The sequence below is a fragment of the Carettochelys insculpta genome, chromosome 33, assembly GCF_033958435.1.
Source record: "Carettochelys insculpta isolate YL-2023 chromosome 33, ASM3395843v1, whole genome shotgun sequence".
Classification (NCBI taxonomy): Eukaryota; Metazoa; Chordata; order Testudines; family Carettochelyidae; genus Carettochelys; species Carettochelys insculpta.
In genome coordinates this window covers 1,263,742-1,283,499 of record NC_134169.1, presented here as the reverse complement: position 1 = coordinate 1,283,499, position 19,758 = coordinate 1,263,742, and the positions used below count along the sequence as shown (strand labels likewise).

At 51.8% G+C, this 19,758-nt stretch overlaps 3 non-coding genes across 3 annotated transcripts; 2 read left to right on the top strand and 1 right to left on the bottom strand.

Annotated features, from left to right (window-relative positions):
* Positions 1-286: 286 nt before the first annotated feature.
* Positions 287-358, bottom strand: TRNAG-UCC (transfer RNA glycine (anticodon UCC)). Its single transcript has one exon. It is a non-coding gene; the product is annotated as a tRNA-Gly (tRNA).
* A 15,445-nt stretch (positions 359-15,803) lies between these two features.
* TRNAL-CAA (transfer RNA leucine (anticodon CAA)) lies at positions 15,804-15,912 on the top strand. Its single transcript has 2 exons — positions 15,804-15,841; positions 15,867-15,912. It is a non-coding gene; the product is annotated as a tRNA-Leu (tRNA).
* A 1,571-nt stretch (positions 15,913-17,483) lies between these two features.
* On the top strand, positions 17,484-17,566 carry TRNAS-AGA (transfer RNA serine (anticodon AGA)). The gene has a single exon. It is a non-coding gene; the product is annotated as a tRNA-Ser (tRNA).
* The last annotated feature ends 2,192 nt before the right edge of the window (positions 17,567-19,758 follow it).

Here is a 19,758-nt window from a genome sequence, read left to right as displayed (position 1 = left end):
CAGAGACTGCCAGGTCAATGCCAGAAGTTGGCACAGAACTGCCTAAGGACTCCCCTCCGGAGTTTCTGTCTGGGTTTACTCCCTCAGCCTTGCGCCTTACCAGGATAACCCAGAAGGCAGTGGGGCGGGTTGCACAGAAGCTGTCCACAACCTTGAGCTGACAGAACTTGGCTCACACCAAGCATGATAGCTTAAAAAGCCAAGACACTTCCCATTTCACCAAGGAGCAGGTCATCTCCTCTCTCCGCTTCCAACAGAGAAATTAAAAGGAAGGAAGGAATTAACCTGTGTTGACTGGGAATTGAACCCAGATCAACTGCTTGGAAGGCAGCCATGCGAACCACTACACCACCAACACTTCCTTGATGGGCCTGTGCTAAAATCAGGCATATGAATGCAAGAGCATGTGTCTTCAACCCCATGTTTTGTTTTCATATATTGATATTGTAGAAGCTCTATTCTCTATCATTCACAGGGCACCAGGGGGGCTAGATAATCAAATGTGCCAGATAGAAGACTTACCTACCCTGAATGCAAACCCAGCCACACCTCACAGATCAGCTCCGGCTCATGTCCTTCAGTACATTTTCTCTGACTTTTACTGAACAGTCTCCAAGCATATAGAAGAACACTGTCCCACACACAAAGGAAATCTGCCTCCCTGAGTGATGGTCGCTATGTGAGTGGGAGAAGGTAGGTCAGTGGGGAAGATGTGGTGTGCGCCTGAGGAGAGAAAGTTTAATCAACACCCATTTGAAAAACTACTCTGGGCTGGGACAGAAAAAGAAGCCTGGGAAAGAAGAGTTTGTCTAACAGGGATCTGAAGATTAGCGATTCAAGCAAGAGTGAAATATGGATGTCAGCCAGTGATAGAGTGTTTGATTTCAGGTAAAGTGATCTTCTTTCTAATCCATGCTCCCCTTTTCAAAGGCAGCCACTTGTATGACAATAGTTGTATCACCTTTCCCAACATGCTCTGGATTTCTATCGTATGGGGATCCTGAAAATGGAAATGAACCCTTAACATTTGTCAGTGCCAATGCAGATAAACCTAGCAAACCCCTCCCTTTGTTGAAATCTGGCTACACAGCGAAACTGACAGTTGAGACTGACATGAGGAATTTTGGGTCTTATTTCCATAAAGAGGTGCTCATTCAGAGTCTATCACATACATCACTTCCAGCAGGAAAGGTCTCTGCACACTTTGTAAATGTGTGTGTCGAGAGGATGTCATTTATTCTGGGAATTCACAGCCAAGGCCTTTAAGTCCTCCCTCAGCTAGATATTCATACACACTTATCACCAAGCTCCCCAGTCTCTGCATTTCTGTTAATTCTCTGCAGGCTGTTTATTATTATTTCTTGTAAAAGAAAAATTAACCCTTTTCACCTTTTGGGGGCTTCTAAGAAATGTTGCCTTACAGCCAGGTGGAGGTGGCAGCAAGACGGGTTGGGCTCAATGTCTAGGGGAGAAGAGTGGTAGAAATGGGGCAGGAAGGAGTGTCCTGAGAGGTGAAACAGCTGGAGGGTGGCATGAAGTGCAGGGTGCCAGCCTGTCAAGAGTCACAGGTGCCCCCAGGAGTAACATTTGGTTGGTCCTGGGGTGTAAAAGCAGTACTCAGGAGTCTGATCTCTGCAATCTGAGTTCAAATCTCAGTGGATGGCTGGTTGGTTGTGTTGTTGCTGTAAATCTTTGTCTCTCCAAAGCTTGGGCTTCTTTATTCACTGGTGCACCTGAGGAAGTTTTTTTTTCCTCCTGCTGGATGACTGAGGCCCACTGGAGCTAGATAGGACTCTGGCTGGGCTGAGTCACCAACATGGCTGCAATAGGTCGAGGCCCTGCAACTTACCAGTCTGTGAAGAGATACCTGAGGCGTGAGGTTGTGTTTTTCACAGCTTCTCCTGATTGCCACACAATTGTTGCCAGTACCTGGAGCTGTCAGGCTATTCCTATTGCACACATGGCATTTAAAGGAAGGACCATCCAGAGCAGGCTAAGAAAGTCAGGGGACAGCAGGTGAGAGGAAGAGTTCCAGGCTAGAGCCCAACTCATCTGTCCCCCTCTGGGCCCTTGGAGCAGGGGCTGCTAGTTCTGACACCTCCATGGGATGCTCTAATGCTCCAGAGCACCCAAGGCCAGCACAAAAGGAGGGGAGGGCCATGACTGCATTTGCCAGAGGACTTCCCTAAAGATCACAGAGCCTGGCTGTTCCCACCCGCAAAGCAGCATGTGCGCTGCAGCCAGCATCAAAATGGGATAGAAAATCAGCTCTCCCCAAAAGGGGCCTCTTAACTGTGGGGCTCCTTTCAGCTGTGGGGCAGGAGATAAGTCCCAAAGGCTACGTCTACACGTGAAGCCAACATCGAAATAGCTTATTTCGATGTAGCAACATTGAAATAGGCTATTTCGATGAATAACGTCTACACGTCCTCCAGGGCTGGCAACGTCGATGTTCAACTTCAACGTTGCGCGGCACCACATCGAAATAGGCGCTGCGAGGGCACATCTACACGCCAAAGTAGCACACATCGAAATAAGGGTGCCAGGCACAGCTGCAGACAGGGTCACAGGGAGGACTCAACAGCCAGCCGCTCCCTTAAAGGGCCCCTCCCAGACACAGTTGCACTAAACAACACAAGATACACAGAGCTGACAACTGGTTGCAGACCCTGTGCCTGCAGCATGGATCCCCAGCTGCCGCAGCAGCAGCCAGAAGCCCTGGGCTAAGGGCTGCTGCCCACGGTGACCATAGAGCCCCGCAGGGGCTGGAGAGAGAGCATCTCTCAACCCCCCAGCTGATGGCCGCCATGGAGGACCCAGCAATTTCGACGTTGCGGGATGCGGATCGTCTACACGGTCCCTACTTCGACGTCGAACGTCGAAGTAGGGCGCTATTCCGATCCCCTCATGAGGTTAGCGACTTCGACGTCTCACCGCCTAACATCGAAGTTAACTTCGAAATAGCGCCCGACGCGTGTAGCCGCGACGGGCGCTATTTCGAAGTTAGTGCCGCTACTTCGAAGTAGCGTGCACGTGTAGACACAGCTCATGTGAATTATGATACAAACCCACAAGTGTGGACTTTGGGTCCTTTCCCTTCCAGTCACTGCATTAATGTCCTCCAAACACCCAGGGGTGTGGGGCTTTCTCTAGCCCTGGGCGCCTTCCAGTGCAGACCAAGTGCCTGTCTGGTGTGCGCTTTGGTGCCACACTCCCGACTGCACCATACAGGAGACCTGTGATCTGCAGGGGCGTCAGATGAGATGATCTCTGCAAAGAGCCTGTGGCACAGAGCAGCCTCTGCTGTTCCCATGTGCAGCCGGCTAGAGCCCCAGAATGTCCCTGAGAGAGTGGGGGTGACACAGGGGTAGCAGCTCAGCCATGCAAAGGGGCTGCCAGGGGCAGGACATGAGCCCTGCTGGCCAGGGGCAGGTGTGGGAGTGACATCACAAGGGCCTTTTACAGCACCTCAGCCGATTGGTTAAAAGAAGTTGGAAGGTGATGACCTCATAGAGAGTCCCTGACACCAGCCATGTGGGACAGGCTGCAGGGCTGGGGCCATCTCAGACACCCCCGGGGCTTCCCCACAGGGAGTCTCCTTCCTCAGCTCTGCCCATGAGGCTGGAGAGGAATCAGGGTGAGGAAAAGGAGCATGAGAAGGAGCCTCTTTGTCCCGTTCTCCTTCCCTCTTGACTAACTGCGCTGGACGACCGACGTTCACCTGGGGCAGGTCAGAGCCTGATGCAGCTGATGCTGAGCAAATTGAAGGCAGGGAAAACACTCGGTTAAGGTGCTGCCCTCCCCAGTGGAACTGAAGAGTGAATGAATCAGGGTCATAGAATCATAGAATCATAGAACACTAGGACTGGAAGGGGCCTCGAGAGGCATCAAGTGCAGTTCCCTGCCCCGACGGCAGGACCGACCACTATCTACACCATCCCTGATAGACATCTATCTAATCTGTTCTTAAATATCTCCAGCGAGGGAGATTCCACAACCTCCCTTGGCAACTTATTCCAGTACTTGACCACCCTGACAGTTAGGAACTTTTTCCTAATGTCCAACCTAAACTTCCCTTGCTGCAGCTTAAGTCCATTGCCTCTTGTTCTCTCCTCAGAGGCCAAAAAGAACAAGTTTTCTCCCTCCTCCTTATGACACCCTTTAAGATATCTGAAAACCGCTATCATGTCCCCCCTCAATCTTCTTTTCTCCAAGCTAAACAAGCCCAATTCTTTCAGCCTTTCTTCATAAGTCATGTTCTCCAGACCTTTTATCATTCTAGTTGCTCTTCTCTGGACCTTCTCTAATTTCTCCACATCTTTCTTGAATTGGGGTGCCCAGAACTGGACACAACATTCCAGCTGAGGCCTAACCAGCGCAGAGTAGAGCGGTAGAATGATTTCTCGTGTCTTGTTCACAACACACCAGCAAAGGCATCCCAGAATCATGTTTGCTTTTTTTGCAACAGCGTCACACTGTTGACTCATATTTAACTTGTGATCTACTAGAACCCCTAGGTCCCTTCCTGCTGTACTCCTTCCTAGACAGTCTTTTCCCATTCTGTATGTGTGAAACAGATTATTCCTTCCTAAGTGCAGCACCTTTCATTTATCTTTATTAAACTTCATCCTGTTTACTTCAGACCATTTCTCCATTTTATCTAGATCATTCTGAATTATGACCCTATCCTCCAAGGTAGTTGCAACCCTCCCAGCTTGGTATCATCTGCAAACTTAATAAGCGTACTTTCTATGTCACTATCCAAATCATTAATGAAGATATTGAACAGAACTGGTCCCAAAACAGACCCCTGCGGAACCCCACTTGTTATGCTTTTCCAGCAGGATTGAGCACCATTAACAACTACTCTCTGGGTGTGATTGGCCAGCCAGTTATGCACCCACCTTATTGCAGCCCCATTTAAGTTGGACTTGCCTAGTTTGTTGATAAGAATATTATGCGAGACCGTATCAAATGCTTTACTAAAGTCTAGGTATACCACATCCACTGCTTCTCCCTTATCTACGAGTCTCGTAATCGTCTCAAAAAAAGCTATCAGGTTGGTTTGACATGATTTGTTTTTTACAAAACCATGCTGGCTGTTCCCTATCACTTTACTACCTTCCAAGTGCTTGCAGATGACTTCCTTAACTACCTGCTCCATTACCTTTCCTGGCACAGAAGTTAAGCTGACTGGCCTGTAATTTCCTGAGTTGTTCTTATTCCCCTTTTTGTAGATGGGCACTATATTTGCCCTCTTCCAGTCTTCTGGAATCTCTCCTGTCTCCCATGACTTTCCAAAAATGAGAGCTAACGGCTCAGCTACCTCTTCTATCAGCTCCATGAGGATTCTAGGATGCATTTCATCAGGCCCTGGTGACTTGCAGACATCTAATTTTTCCAAATGGTTTTTAACTTGTTCTTTTTTTATTTCAAAAACTAACTCTACCCCTTTTCCACCAGCATTCACTATGTCAGGCATTCCTTCAGACTTCTCTGTGAAGACCGAAACAAAGAAGTCATTAAGCATCTCTGCCATTTCCAAGTTCCCAGTTACTGTTTCTCCCTTCTCACTGAGCAATGGCCCTACCCTGTCCTTGGTCTTCCTCTTGTTTCTAATATATTTGTAAAAGGTCTTCTTGTTACCCTTTATGCCTGTATGTCCTCCTTTCTTATCCCATCGCCCATTGTTGTAAAGCACAACAGTCTGTGAGCCACTAATTTCCCTTTCTCTGGAGAGTCACGAAGAGGCAATTTACCACTGAAAACTCCCTGCAAATGTGTGTTAACTCTTTATGAAAAAGAAACGTGTTCTACTGACTGCACCGGCTCTGCACTGAGATCAATGGTGTCAACATTAATTTGTTGGGCAGAAATTGCCGTAGGTGTGTGAGGTGTTCGGGAGAGCTCGCGGCACCAGTGAGAGGCTTGGCCAAGATTCACTCCAACAGTCTGTTTTCTTTGCATCTCTCCTCCTGCAGCCCAGATAACAAAGACTGGAGTCCGGCCCTTGTGAGCACTTTGCCACACACATTTGACTTTTATGCAGCTGACGCGCACATTTGACTCTTTCTACTCTGTGATAGGCTATGGGGAGCTTTCCTGCTGTGCCCTGGCTAGCTCAGTTGGTAAAGCATAAGACTCTTAATCTCAGTATCATGGGTTCAAGCCCCCTGCTGGGCACTTGCTTGCTTGCTTCCTTACTTCCTTGCACAAACATTCTCAGGCTGCCTAAGAGTTCTCAAAAAGCTTTCACTGTTGTCCTGGCCTCAGGCAGGAAATGTGTGTTCTTGTCCTTGGCTCTAGTACAAACAAAGATAGTACAAGTAGGAGTTGTGTAGAGGTTCCGCAAGTCCTCTCCTTTGAAGTAATGGGCCCTGCAAGGGCAGCAATCAGGTCTTAAAGCTGCAAGGACCTGGAAACCCTGAAGCAGGAAACTGAGACCATGCAGACAGCAGCCACACCATGAGGTCCTCCTACAGAGACCAGATGTCAGCCAGACCCCTGAGTGCCCCCATGGCTCTCAGGCCTCCAGCCATTGGAACAGGAAGTGGGGACCTTCCTGTGCTGACTCTGAGCTCTGTGACCTCTGGAGTGAGGAGGAGGTGCTCCATGTAATGGGAAGCAAACAATGGAATGCAGAAGTGTTCACCCAGCTGGCCAAGGGCCTGACCCCCTGGGGTCAACCTTTCCTGCCCACCTCACCATATCAGGAGTAAGGTCAAGGAGCTGCAGCAGGGTTACACCTGTGTTCAGGACTTGCCCATCTGGTCTGGGGGCTGTCCCCACCTTTTGCCCCTATTACCGGGACCTCAAAGCCATCCTGGGCCCCAGGGACACCCACCTACTCTCTCCTGGTCTTCCTTGACACCATGGCTGAGTGTAGCCAGGCAGCCAGCCCCCTCTCAGACCAGCATTGCTGGGAACACAAGGGAGCCAAAACAACAGGGCACTTAACATAAATTCCAGCACAGCCTTTGAAGCTGTGAGAAGCACAGGTGCTGCTACAATGTGCCTCTGGGAACATATACAATGATTAGGCTCACAGCAGACAGAGAAGCTGTGACAGACCTGGCTCTTAGCCCCTACTAAATAATGTGATGCACACACACCAACATCCTAGGTGGGAAAATATTTACCCTAATAAAAGAAATGTCCAGTAGTCGAAACTTATTGTTTCTCTCCCTTGCAAGTGTAAACTACTCTTGCTAGAGCTGGTGTCGCCCAGACAGACCAGTCCCAATTTGGCATAAGAAAGGAGAAAGAGAATAAAGGAGTTCAGAGGTATAAGTATGGGACCTACAGCACCATGATTTTTGAGTGCTTTTCACTATCTATCTGCTGGCCAGATAAGTGACAGCCTCCCAAGGCTTCTGCAGATAAAAGGGTCCCTAAGCCTTGTCCCTTATTCGTCTTTCCGTGGAATTGAGTGACCGATCCTGGCTTGGCACCGCTGGAATCGAGAGATGCAAGGAGGGTAAGAAGCGCCCACACCTGATCTCCTATCTTTAGTGTACACATATTTTGAAATAGACTCTATACTTTGTTTTCTTTCTTTGGGATCGTGGCTTCAGTTTTGTAACTTGTTTGTGTGTGTAACATCTATACATTTAAACAAGTAGGCACTAGCAATTTTGTAACCACATGATTAGAATCTAGTTTCATAAATTTTGGTAACCGTTTGTGCATAAGCCTGACTTGTTTCTCTGGTTTACTGTAAAGCAGCCAACACAATTAAAGAACCTCAGCCGTTTTGGCTATAAAGCCTGGCCATTAGGTGAGAGTACTAAGAGCCTAGCGTTGAGTTGTGCCGCCTCCACGGGGCAAACTCTTGGGGCGCCTGTCAGTCAATCCTGACTGCCCGCTGCGAAGGGGCTCTGAGCTCTAGCAGTTAAAGTCACGGGTGTTTAGGACCTTGGGGCATCCGTCAGCCTAGCCCGGGCTGCCCGCCGCGAAGGGACAGTGCATCCTAGCGGTTAAAGTCACGGATGGTATAAAACGTGCATAGCTGGCACCTCACCAAACATCCTTGGCCATCGGCTAACACCGAGGAGCCCCAGCAGGATGTGAAGCCTGAGTCTGGACCAGAGCCCAGCCCCACACCTCCAGCGCCAGAGCAGGGACCATCCGCCCCACCATCCAAGTGATCCAGTACGGAGGTTGAGCTTCTGCTGGACATCCCCTCCTGCAGCTCCAGCCAGACATCTGCCCGATGGCCATTCCCAGACCATGGCAGTGGACTGTCAGGCACATCCCCCACAGGGCACACGCCCCCAGGGCATGACCCCCATGTGCCAGGGCCCGGGTACACCGCAGCCCATGGATAAGGCCACAGCCACCAGCACCCTCACCCTCGGCCAGCCCCATGTCCCCCATTAGTAAATAGTTAGCGTATATAGTTATCTCCCCCAATTGTACATAGTTAGTTCTGATGGTGTTTGTTATGTTCCATGCTCAGAAGCGAGAATATAGGTTGTTTAACAAGGAATCAGTTTCATTTTTCACACATCCCCCATGAGTTACGTGTGGGGCCAGTGAGCTGGTGGTGGGGGCAATGTGTGTGTGTGTGTGTGTGTGTGGTGGGGCTGGAGTGCGGGTGATGGAGGCAGTGAGTGAGTGGTGGTGGGGGAGGTTTGCAGGTGGTGGTGGGAGTGTGCAGGGTGTGCACCTGGGTGGTACTCCCTTGATCCCCCAATCAAAGTACTCCCATAGGGCCTCCCAGACATGGACCCATTCTCTGGGGGCGTGAAGGCTACGGGCAGCAGCCCAGCTCACCTGTGCTCCTTCGGACACCCGGAGGTGCAGCTGCTGGTACTGACACATCCATGGGATGGCTCTAATGCCACAGAGCACCTCAGCACAGCTTAAGAAGAAGAGAGGACCATGAACACATGTGGCCAGAGGACTTCCATAAAGAACCTCCACCCACCGCCTGGCTTCTCCCCGCCACCAAACCCACCCCCCTCAAAGCAGCAGGCATGCTGAGGTCAGCATCACAAGGTGGTACAAAATTGGGCAATCCCCAAGTGGGGCCTCTTCACAGTGGGGCTTCTTTTAGCTGTAGGGCAGGAGATATGTCCCAAAGAGGCATTCCCCAGCTTTTGAGAAGTACAAAAGAACTCAAGTCTTGCCCAGGGTGGCACAGTCGAATGGAGACCTGCCTTAGGGCCTCTAGCTGGTGTTGTGGAAGAATCTCTTGCAGTCGGGGCAATGAAATATTCATTCCCCGTGGGCAAGTATCTGCTCTTTTCCCAGCTGTGCACTGCCCAGCCCAGGAGCTGGGAGAGACCAGAGCACCTGATACAGCCTTGGGAACAGGCCCTTCCTCAGAGGCAGCTGCCCATGACACTGGCTGCAGCTGAGCCAGGGCTGCCCCCACCTTGACCCCATGTCTGGCTGGGGCACTGCACCACTGCACTCTGGCTGCAGGGGACTGAGGTGAGTGTAGCACTGTTGGTCTGACACTGGAGGTGGGCTGGGCCCTGTCAGGCAAATGAGATTATCTCATCCCCGGGAGCCAGAGCTCAGCTCAGCCTCACAGAGTTGGCCTGTGCTTGGAGTCTGCCCAGCGCAGGCGCTGGGTGGCAGCCGGCTCAGCCGTGCTAGAAGAAGCATCACACAATACGACTGGAACTCAACAAAGCTCAGCAGGATGGTGCCTATAAAGGCTCAGTGAGGATGGGATTCAAACCCTGCAGAGCACAATGGATTAGCCGTCCATCCCCTTCACCACTCGGCCGCCTCACCCAACGTGCCTGGAACTTTTTCATATGTCCCAACTTCAGCCCTGCCAGGAAGTCTGGCCGGGGACACAGGATGTGCAGGTTTGGTCCAACAGGGCTACGCTCACTCCTGTCCCCTGCAGTGCTGCTTCCTGGGGCGAGCAGGGCCCTGTGGTGCCCTGGCCTGGGAGCAGCACAGCCCAGCCATGACCATTCTCTACTCTGGGGCTGGGCCCTGCCCCAGCTCTGTGCATGTGTCCCTGCTGGGTGGGTACAGAGCAGGGCCATGGGCAGGGTCTGCATCTTTTGTGTCTCCTCCTGACATGCTCTGCTCCTTTCCAGCTGCTCTGTTAGCACAGCAGCTCCAGCTGGATTGGCCCCTTCTCTGCCAGGCCTGTCTGTGAGGTAGGGAGCTGATGGGAGGCAGGTTCAGGAGCAGGCTGTGGCTGGGAGGGAACACGTGGGATAGGGCAGGGGCACTTGCCTGGCACAGCTTCGGTTGGAGGAGGGGCAAAGATAGTTCTGTGGTTCCCAGCCAGTGAAATCAGTGAGGGAAAACCCTTCAAGTACCCGCCAGGAGAGAGCTTCTGTGCACCAGCAGCAATGCATCTGCTGGGCTCCCCTCCTGGACAACAGGGTCTGGTTCAACTTCTTCTGCCACGCGGAAAGCAAGAAAAACAGAGCGCTCATGCTTCTGAACCAGGGACCGTTTGTGTGTTAGGCAAACGTGATAACCACTACACTACAGAAGCTCTACTTCACAGCTTTGCCTCTCTTGCCCGCCCCTGAATTGCATCCTCAAGCCACTGCTTGCCCTGCCATTTGTGGATGGGGGACCTCATAGAAATTGAGGGGAGTCCTTTACCGGCACAGCTGCTCGAGGAGAGGGAAGCAGCTGCACTCACAACTGGGACTTTCAATATCAGCTCTTCCAGAACTGAGGTCCCAAGTGGTTATGCAAATGAGACATGAAATATTTTAGTCTGCACTTCATTTGCATTTCTTATTGGCCACATTACCATGCCACTTCCAAAAGGGCCACAGCCTTCCTTTGTAGATGCTCAACAGGACTTTTTGAAAGAGCTGTGGCTTTTTTGAGAAAACGCTCTCTGGTGCAGACATAGCCATGGGGAAAAAAGTAGAAAAGCAGAGCCAGGCTCCAGCCGAAACATTTGCAACAGCTTATAACAAAGAAATGTGTGTGTGCGTAACAGACCACGAGAATTCTTTTAACAACTACAGAAGATACAAATGTTTCAACACCAGTTTTATTCTCTCTCCTCACACTTGCTTAGAAAAAGTAATTCTCAGAACACTGAAATGTCTATCAAAAGGTTCTAATAAGAGCTATTTACTTGGGCCATGGCTTCACTTTTGAAAGGGAAATGCTGATGAGGCTCTGCCATTCCACACAGAGAAACCAGTCGCACTGACCTTTTCGCAGCCCTCCCAACATAATGGAAATGATCAATACATACTTTGTGGGTGCATAGTTAACATGCACAAGGCCACATCCTGTGCACAAACAGTGGCCCCCACCAGGTGCCCCAGGGAGGATCAGCAACAAGACACCACCGGGATTTGAATCCAGGATCCCCTACTTACAAGCCAGGTGCTTTAACCAGCTGAGCCATGGTGCCTGCTTCCAACTAAGCTCTCCTGTCTGCCCACACCTGACTCCCACCAGCCCCACCTGGGCCTGCTTCGCTCTGCTGGAGTTTAGATCCTGTCAGACAGAGGAGCTGGGGAAGTTTAACTCCCAAGGGGGGTGACTCTTTCCATAGGTCTGTGCTCAAGAGTTAGGTGGTGTCACTCAGGGGTATAAGAAACTGTCCCCCACCTCCGGAAGAAAACAGACCTACTCCAGTGCACAGATTGTCATGGCAACCACAGGGCTTGTATGGTCCACATTGGTTGGGGAAGGTCCTTGGCCAGTGAAGACCCAGAGGACAGGTGTCCTGTGACTGCTGTAGTGGGGAGACTGTGGTCAGTGCTGGAAGCTCCCTAGAAATGGGGAACTGGCGACATCTGAAAGATTACGTAATCACAGCCCATGACGCAGGTTAACCTTTGTTTTAAACAGAAATCTTTAAGGGCAAGGAGGCCGGGGTGCAGCAGCTTTCGAACCCAAATGGGCTGTTTCTTTGCAGGGGGCAAAATGTAGGAAATGGAAGGGGGCACTGGAGAAGCTTCGCTCCTGGCTTGACACTGCCTTGGAAAAGAAGGAAAAAAGACACCACTTCTGTTGGAGAACGTGGGCATTTCTCCCAAAGTCTCTCACACGCTTAGTGAGTGATCTACCAATTCAGCAAATTCCCCTGTGTCTGTGCATAATTTCTGACTCACCGATCTTATTCCAAAGGCCAAAACATCCCTGTGGCCGCCCATGGCTGCAGCTAAGGGATGCAAAGGCTGTGTTTGCACAGCAGTGTTCTTCCTGAATACGCGATTCCAGAAGAGGTGTTCCACAGTTGTTGATTCCGATATAGGAGGTGTGGATTGAAAGGGAGTTGAAAGTGGGTTGAAATCCCACTCTTAGCATCAATTCTATTCTCTGCACGCTCTGCTGGCCTCATTTCAATGTCTCTGCTAACATTTCGCCAGCCCTTGCTATGGGTTTCTGTTAATGAGTGTCACGACTGAGGCACAATTCAGACACGAACTTCAACGAAAAGTGATGGAGATCCTCTCATTTCTGCACTGCAGGCATGCAGTCATGTAGCCAGCACCTGTACCGGGCACCTATTTTCTGCTCTGAGAACTACACTAATGCCAGGTTTGTAATACACCAAAGGAGATTTTGCCCCAGTGGGTCACTTGCCCACCTTACGGTTGTGTCCTGGGATAGCTGTTTGGTCTCGGCCTGTGGCCAGAACAATTCTATGCAAGGGGGAGGGAGCCCCACACCTGTCTGTGGTGCTTGTGGTACCTGAGTGGGAGAAAGGGAAAGATGCTCAGTCCTGCTCCACACCACTCACACAGGGGATGGGAACTGTGGTGGGAGTGGCAATAGCCTCAAGGGGCTCAGAAAGAGCTACAGGTGGTAACTTGACCCTGTGACTGTCTAACATGAATCAGGGTAAACAGGGCTGCCAGGCTGGTCCAGGGTTGCTCTGAGGATGCCCATTGACCGTTTCCTCTGCCACCTGGTGGGAAAGGGAACAGCTGTGCCTAGGAGGCTGCATTTGAAAGAGGAAGTCAGGGCCAGGGACTGCCTTAGCTGAGAGAAAGTGGTGATGCCCATGTGAGCTATGTACCTAATAGGGAGACAGTTGCAGGTGGGTCATTTCAGTGGTAGAGAAATTCTGTTCCTCTATCTCAGTGTTCAAAGGCCTCTCATCCTTATTGAATCGAAAATAACCTCCAGAATATGAAACTAGTATAAATGATGCAGCAGTGTCTGAGTTTTCAGAGAGGGGTGAACATGCTCATTCATCTCAATTAGCTGTTGACTTGGAAACTGAATGAGAACTCATGGAATGACAGTATTAGTGATTGAATTGCTGATTCTCCAGCTAATGTCTGCTTCCATTGATGCTGGATGTAGCGGCAGGTATTCTGGCTCAGCACAGTGAGGAGTCCAAGCCTATTAACCCAGGTGTAAACCGTCCCTTGCAAAAAAATGAGGCGAGAGGAAGAAGAAATTCATTCCCTGTTTCGTACCAAGATTCTCATCTTCCTCCTGAGCACGAAGCCTTCCTGGGCAGGTTTAGCACTGCACAGGCACAAGGTTCTGGAGTTGGGGTGACAGCAGAGGGGTCTGTTCCTGTGGGCTCTGTGTCTGTGGGTAGGAGAGCAGAAAGGGCAGTTGCTGGTCCATGACCATATGAGCTGGGAGCAGATGAGCTCAGGAGCACGCAGCAGGCTGGGGTCTCTCCATCAAAAGCATATTGCAGCAGGTGGTGATTGTGTTCCCCTTATTCCAGGGAACATGAGCCGTGTTAATGTCGTGCTCAGGGCAGTGGAGGTAGGGGGATAGAGAGGGTATGAGGGGACACCCGGCAGTGGTCTAGGACAGTGAGTGAGGCGCAGAAGGGTCTGAGAGTTCTCTGTTTGACCCTTTTTCCCCAAGGGTTGACCTGATGCCTGTAATTCTTCGTGCCTGCACTGTCCACCCAAATGCTCCCTAACAGGGCAGCTTTTGCAGCTCATGCCACAGAGGGAGGTGTAATTGTCACCAGCTCAGGCTAAGGGAGATGCTAAACTGTGGTCCCAAGCCATGTAAGTTTGGGGCTTAGCTGGGCAGTGGCAGTCACTGGAGTAGCGGGTGGAGAGCCATGAGCAGAAGGTGGGGAGGCCTGGGGGGAATACAGGAGAGAACAGCAGAAAGGCAGGCTGGTGGGAGGAGAGGTGAGAGCAGGAGGCAGACTGCAGCGGAAGAGGCAGAGCAGGGATGGGAAGAGGTGAACTGGGAGTGAGGGGAGAGCACAGGTGGGACCTCAGAGGGAGGAGGCTGAGCAATGTATCTGGAGGGGATATGGGCACAGTGAGCAAACCAGTGCCTCCCCCGTACTTCTACAGAGCTCCAAGTGCTCACATGAAGCCTCCACTTCTCGGGACCTTCCCACCTTGGCACCAGCCATTTGGGAAGAAGGGGCCTTTGAAATCTGTGGGTCCTTTTGAAAGGCCCCGTTTACATGGGCAGGGTGTGTTGTGAATGCGGCACTTTTGAATCACTCGTGGACACCTCTATGCTAACGGGGAGCTGCACGTTCATGGCAGCACCTCATTCGCATCTGCAAAAACCCCTTATTACCTTTCCCCTTTTGAAAGGAGGGGGCAGTGGAGACAGGCCCTGTTTGTGCCTCTCCTAAGTGCTGTGGGAACAACCTCTGGCACGCAGAGAATCCATTCCTGGTCTTGCAGAATGGTTTCCTGTTTTGCTGAAGGGGTCCCAGTTGGTAAGAAGGAAATGTTGAGTGGATGTGAACATTGTTGGTTGGAAGGTTTGGCTGTGTTTTGTCTCCTCAGGAGAAGTGCAAACTGGGGAAGCTATTGCACCATTGCTATTGATGAAGTTTTTAAAAGTTCTTGGTGCCCTTTGCTTTCCCGTTCTTCAAAGGGAAAGTGGCTGATGCACTGGCTTCTGAGAAAACTTTAGAAAAGTATCCAAAATGTCTCAGGAGGTATTTTCTGCAGCTTGACACTTATCACGTTTGCTTAACAAATAAGTCGTCACTTGTTCAAAACCAGACAGAAACCTTCCTCCTTTCTCTTGTTGTTTCTTCTGTGGGATCAGCTAATTTCTGAAAGAATCCTGAAGAGCTCTGTTTTCTTCCTCATTGCTCTTTTTCCTTTCATGAAACTTTAACACTTGAGGGATAGTGGGGAATAAGAGCCAAAAAGAGGTCCCGTCACTTGAGCGCTTGATTGCCACGTATTTAACAAATATGAGCATGGAAGAATTCCAATCCTCAGACTGTGTCAAAGTAAGCGAGTTCTTCTGAAAGATTTTTTGAATGAAGGGGGCTTTTTCGAAAGAGCCCACGGATTGTCTCCACTCAAAAACCATTCTTTTGAAAGGAAATTGAAAGAATGTGTTGCTCCTTCTGCAATCAGTCTTCCTTTCCTATTTCAGGAACAGCACCTCCTTTCCAAAGCTTCTTTTGAAACAAAATGTGCATAAACGCTTTGCAGGGCCCTTCTTTTGAAAGATCTGTCTTCATTTAGGATCCCTGGTCCATTCTTTCGAAAGAGCGGGGGCTGGGCGGATGCTCGCTTTTGAAAGAGCAGATCACTCTTTTGATAGTCTTCTTTGTGTGTGGACGCACTCTTTGAAAGAAGTTCTTTTGGATGAGATCTTCTGGAGGGCTTCTTTCAAAGGATCTCTGTGGAGTACCCATAGCCTCAGCATGGCAAACTGGCAGTTCCTCCTTCATCCATTTCTTTTCAGCTAATGGCAAAGTACCTCCCAGCATTAGATCATATTGGGGTGATTGCGTATGAAAGCCAGCTGAGCTGGAGAATGGCTCTTTGCTGTTGAAAGATTTGTGCTACAGATGAGTACAGAATGAATTGAGCCTGCCTGGCTCATCAAATATTAAGCAAAACTAGCATAAAGAGAGGGGCCCTTTCAGCTGTGTCAGGATGGCCGAGTGGTCTAAGGCGCCAGACTCAAGGTACTGTCTTTCCTTCACCTGGGGGTTCTGGTCTCCTGAAGGAGGCATGGGTTCAAATCCCATTCCTGACATCACTTTCATTTTCTACATGCCAAACTGGCCTCCAGAGGCTCCTGGAAAGAACTGACCTGTCAGCATACTTCCCCTGGCTGGAGCCTGCCAAGCCTTGCTTTGGATTTCTGTTAGAGCAGTACCAAGACAGGCATAACTCAGACATGAACTTGGTGGGCAAGTGATGGTGAACCTGCAGTGTCAGTTTGACACTTGGAAGTTGCTGTGGGAGGAATATGTCTATTTGGGAAAGGATCCTGAGTCCTTATCCCAGCCATGTGCCTGGGCACAAAGAGCAATGGCCCCTGCAGGAGGTGTGTCATAGGGATAAGAGTTACCCCCACAAAAAGCACCACACTGGTGAAGGAAAAGACTTCTCTGTGTTTAGGCGGCTGACATTCAGCTTTATTGAATTCAATAAGGCAACAGATGAGCCGAACTGGACACCAGTAAGGCCAGGTCCAGCAAGGCTGCTTGATGCAGCTAACTCGAGTATTTTATACCCTCACACAAACAAGTCCAGGGCCAGAAACAATTAGTTCGAGAAACATCAGTTATTTTCAGAGAGAAAACCGTTCTCAGCAAGGAGGAAGAGGCACTAGGGAGCAAGAGCCCCAAATGCAAGGAGTTCAGTGAGGCATTCCACTGAGCTCACCCTCCCTGCCAGGCCCAAACAGGTGAGGAAAAGTTCAAGCTCTTGTGCACATGCAGAAATAAGAAACAAGAAACGGCGTCTATCTAAGATGGCTTCCACAGCACCTCAGAAAAGAAAACGGCTGTGACGTGACCCAACCAACCCGGCCGCACACCCAGCTCAGCATCCCCAGCTGGCCGCCCCCAAACTCCCAGCGAGGCCCAGCACACAATGAACAGCCCTGCCTTGGCCTGGCTGGACACCCACAGACATTGTTCCCTCCAGCCTTTTCCACCCATGTGTGCAATAAATTTTGTATGCTCTGAACTACGCACCAATGTGCAGCACCAACAGAAACAAAAGCCTCAGTGGTGAGCGCTCTGCTAATCAGCTGGGCAACACTCGAGTCTCTCCGAGCAGTCACACAAGGGCACAGATAACAGGGAACCCAACCACAGCCACAGCACCGCACCCAGCCCTGCCCTGATTTGCCTCACTGCTGGGCACAGGGGCTCAGCTCCCTGGCATGCACTGAGTGAGGCAGCCGACTGGCGGGAGGGGTCCGATGCCCTCACAGCTGCAGGGCAGGTCACCCACCTGCCCCTGAGCTCAGCCCGTGCTGGAGGCAGCCGGACAGCTTAAGCAGAACACAGTGTCAGATGGGGGGAGGGTCCTGAGTGCTGCTTCCCAGCCGCGTGCGTCAGCCATGGCCCTGACTTCCTCTTATAATCCAGCCTCCCGGTCAGAGCTGTTCCCGTTCCCTCCACGGGGAGGGGAGATGGTCAAGGTGCTCTCCTGTGCCATTGCATATGGCTGAGCACAGAGAGCCCCAGATCCCCACCAGTCCCGTGCGCTGGGAGCCGGGTGGTTGTTTGAATTCTGTGTTGCTGAAGACGTCAGGCCTGGGCCCTGTGACTATTTACATGTCTCTGGCTTAACAGCTGGCAGGGCCGTTCAGCTGTGATGGTTGAGTGGTTAAGGTGTTGGACTAGACCTCCAATAGGGTTTTCCCTGGGCAGGTTCCAATCCTGCTCACAGCGAGGCCTGTGTTAGCCACACTCCTACCCTGGCAATGCAGACAGGCACTCTGAGCACAGCCTGAGCTTGCCACACAAAGGTGTCTGTGCCTGGGGCAAATGCTGAGGCTGTGATGCAGTTGCTGCTCCAGACACACACTGGCTGCTGCTGTTTGGGGGAGCCTCTCTGCCGTACCACTTGCTGGAGGACCGAGGTGCAGACAGGTTTGAAGGAGGCGGCTGGGAGCTTTGAGTATCTCTGTGGAAAGCTGGTCCCAGGTGGGAGGGCCTGCGAGGGAGAGAGCAGGAAACGTGTGTGTGGCTGATCCAAGAGGCGATGGAGGCTGGGGTGAGGCTGACAGGAGGTGGGACCTGAATGGGGGTAGCAGTAGCGCGGGGCGGTCGCTCACGAAGGGCCAGGTGAGTGCAGAGCTGCAGCCTGTGTTTGAGGAGGTGAGAAGTGGGAGTCAGCGGAGGCTGCAAGGACAGGGGAGCTGTGTGAGCAGCAGGCCAGGAGAAGGCCCATTTTGCAAACGCTGCGCTAACGGAGCAGCTGCAAAGGAGCAGAGAGTGTCCGGGGAGACACAAGAGCTGCAAACCCTGCCCAGGGCCGCCCATAGCCCCTGTCTGTACCCGTCCAGCAGGGACACATGGACAGAGCTGGTGCAGGACCCAGCCCCAGAGCGGAGCCTGCCCAGGTCCGGACTGTGCTGCTCCCAGGGCAGGGCACTGCAGCTGGGGTTTTGTTCTCAGTGGAAGCAGGGGAAGAGGGAGCTTTGGTCTGGGCCTCGCCCAAGGTCCTTCCATCAGGGTTTTCCTTTCCACTGCACAGAGGCTCTGGGTGCAGTGGGGTCGGTGGCAACTTGGGAAGGGTTGAAACAGCTCCCCTCCGCCCCAAGCCCTGCCCTCGCCTCTGGCTTTACCCCTTTCCTGCACCTGCCCCACGTGCCAGTGGGAACAAGGTTTGGGCTCCAGGCCCTGTGTGTGTCTCTGCGCCCTCAGGACTTTCTCCCACCCTTGGGGTTTGTCCCCTCACTCCCTGTGCACAGCCCCATGTGCTCCCCACTGGCACTTTCTCAGGAGCTCCCCACACAGCATTTAGTGCAGCCAGGGGCCCTATTCTGCCTGGGCTGTTGTGCCGGTGGGGAAGTGCCCAGCTCCCAGGGCAGCAGGAGCAAATGGCACTTTCAACAGCCTTTCTCTGGGCACTGCTGAGCAGGGACCCCAGGGGCTCCAGGGTGGGACAGTCACGTGGACACCTGCCTCAGGCCCTGTGGCTGGTGCTGCAGACTGATCTATTGCTCTCAGTGTCAGAGAGAGGGGAGTGTGACATTCATCTCTACAGGCAAGTGTCTGCCCCTTTCCCAGCCCAGCCCATCCCAGCACCTGGGAGAGACCAAAGCCCCTGAGCCAGCACTGGGGACAGGCCCTTCCCTCACAGGCAGCTGCCCATGTGAGTGGCTGCAGCTGAGCCAGGGCTGCCCCCACCTCATCCCCATGTGTGGCTGGGGCACTGCACCCCAGCTGTGTTTGGGGCCGTGCTCACCCCAGGAAGCCGCACTGCAGGGGACAGGAGTGAGAGTAGCACTGCGGGGCCAAACTTGATGTCCTGTGTCCCCGGCTGACCAGCCAGTGGCAGAAAGGTTCCTGGCAGCATTCACTTTGGTGAATATAAAAGGCTCATAGAGGTACCAGGTGAGGTGGCTGAGTGGTGAAGGTGATAGACTACAAATCCATTGTGCCCTGCATATTATGCAACCCTTCTATTAATGGCAGGTGCTTGCCAGAACAGCCGGGTTCAACTCCTGGGGGGTTTCTTGTCAAGGACACAACCAATCAGCTCAAGCCCCCACCCAGTGGCCTGGGACAATTTCAGCCCACTGGCTGGGTGCCTGTAAGGCAGTTCTCCTCCCCGCCCCCTGCACCAGCACAGAGTCTGAGATAGAAACAGCTTATTTAATAGCAATGACCATAACGTACCCCAAGGATACAGTGACAGATGCCGTGTGTCTAAGCAAAGAAGAGACAAACCCCTTTACCCAGATCCCATCCCCATACACTATAGAAGCAAGTCTCTTGCTGGGGCTCTTGGCCCTTTACCCCACACACAGTTTCAGGGTGTACCTCCTGCGGTGCATCCCGAACCCAGAGCCCATAGATACGTCACAGGGGCAGTACGAGCTGCCCACTTGTCTGCAGCCTCCCACTGGCTGCCC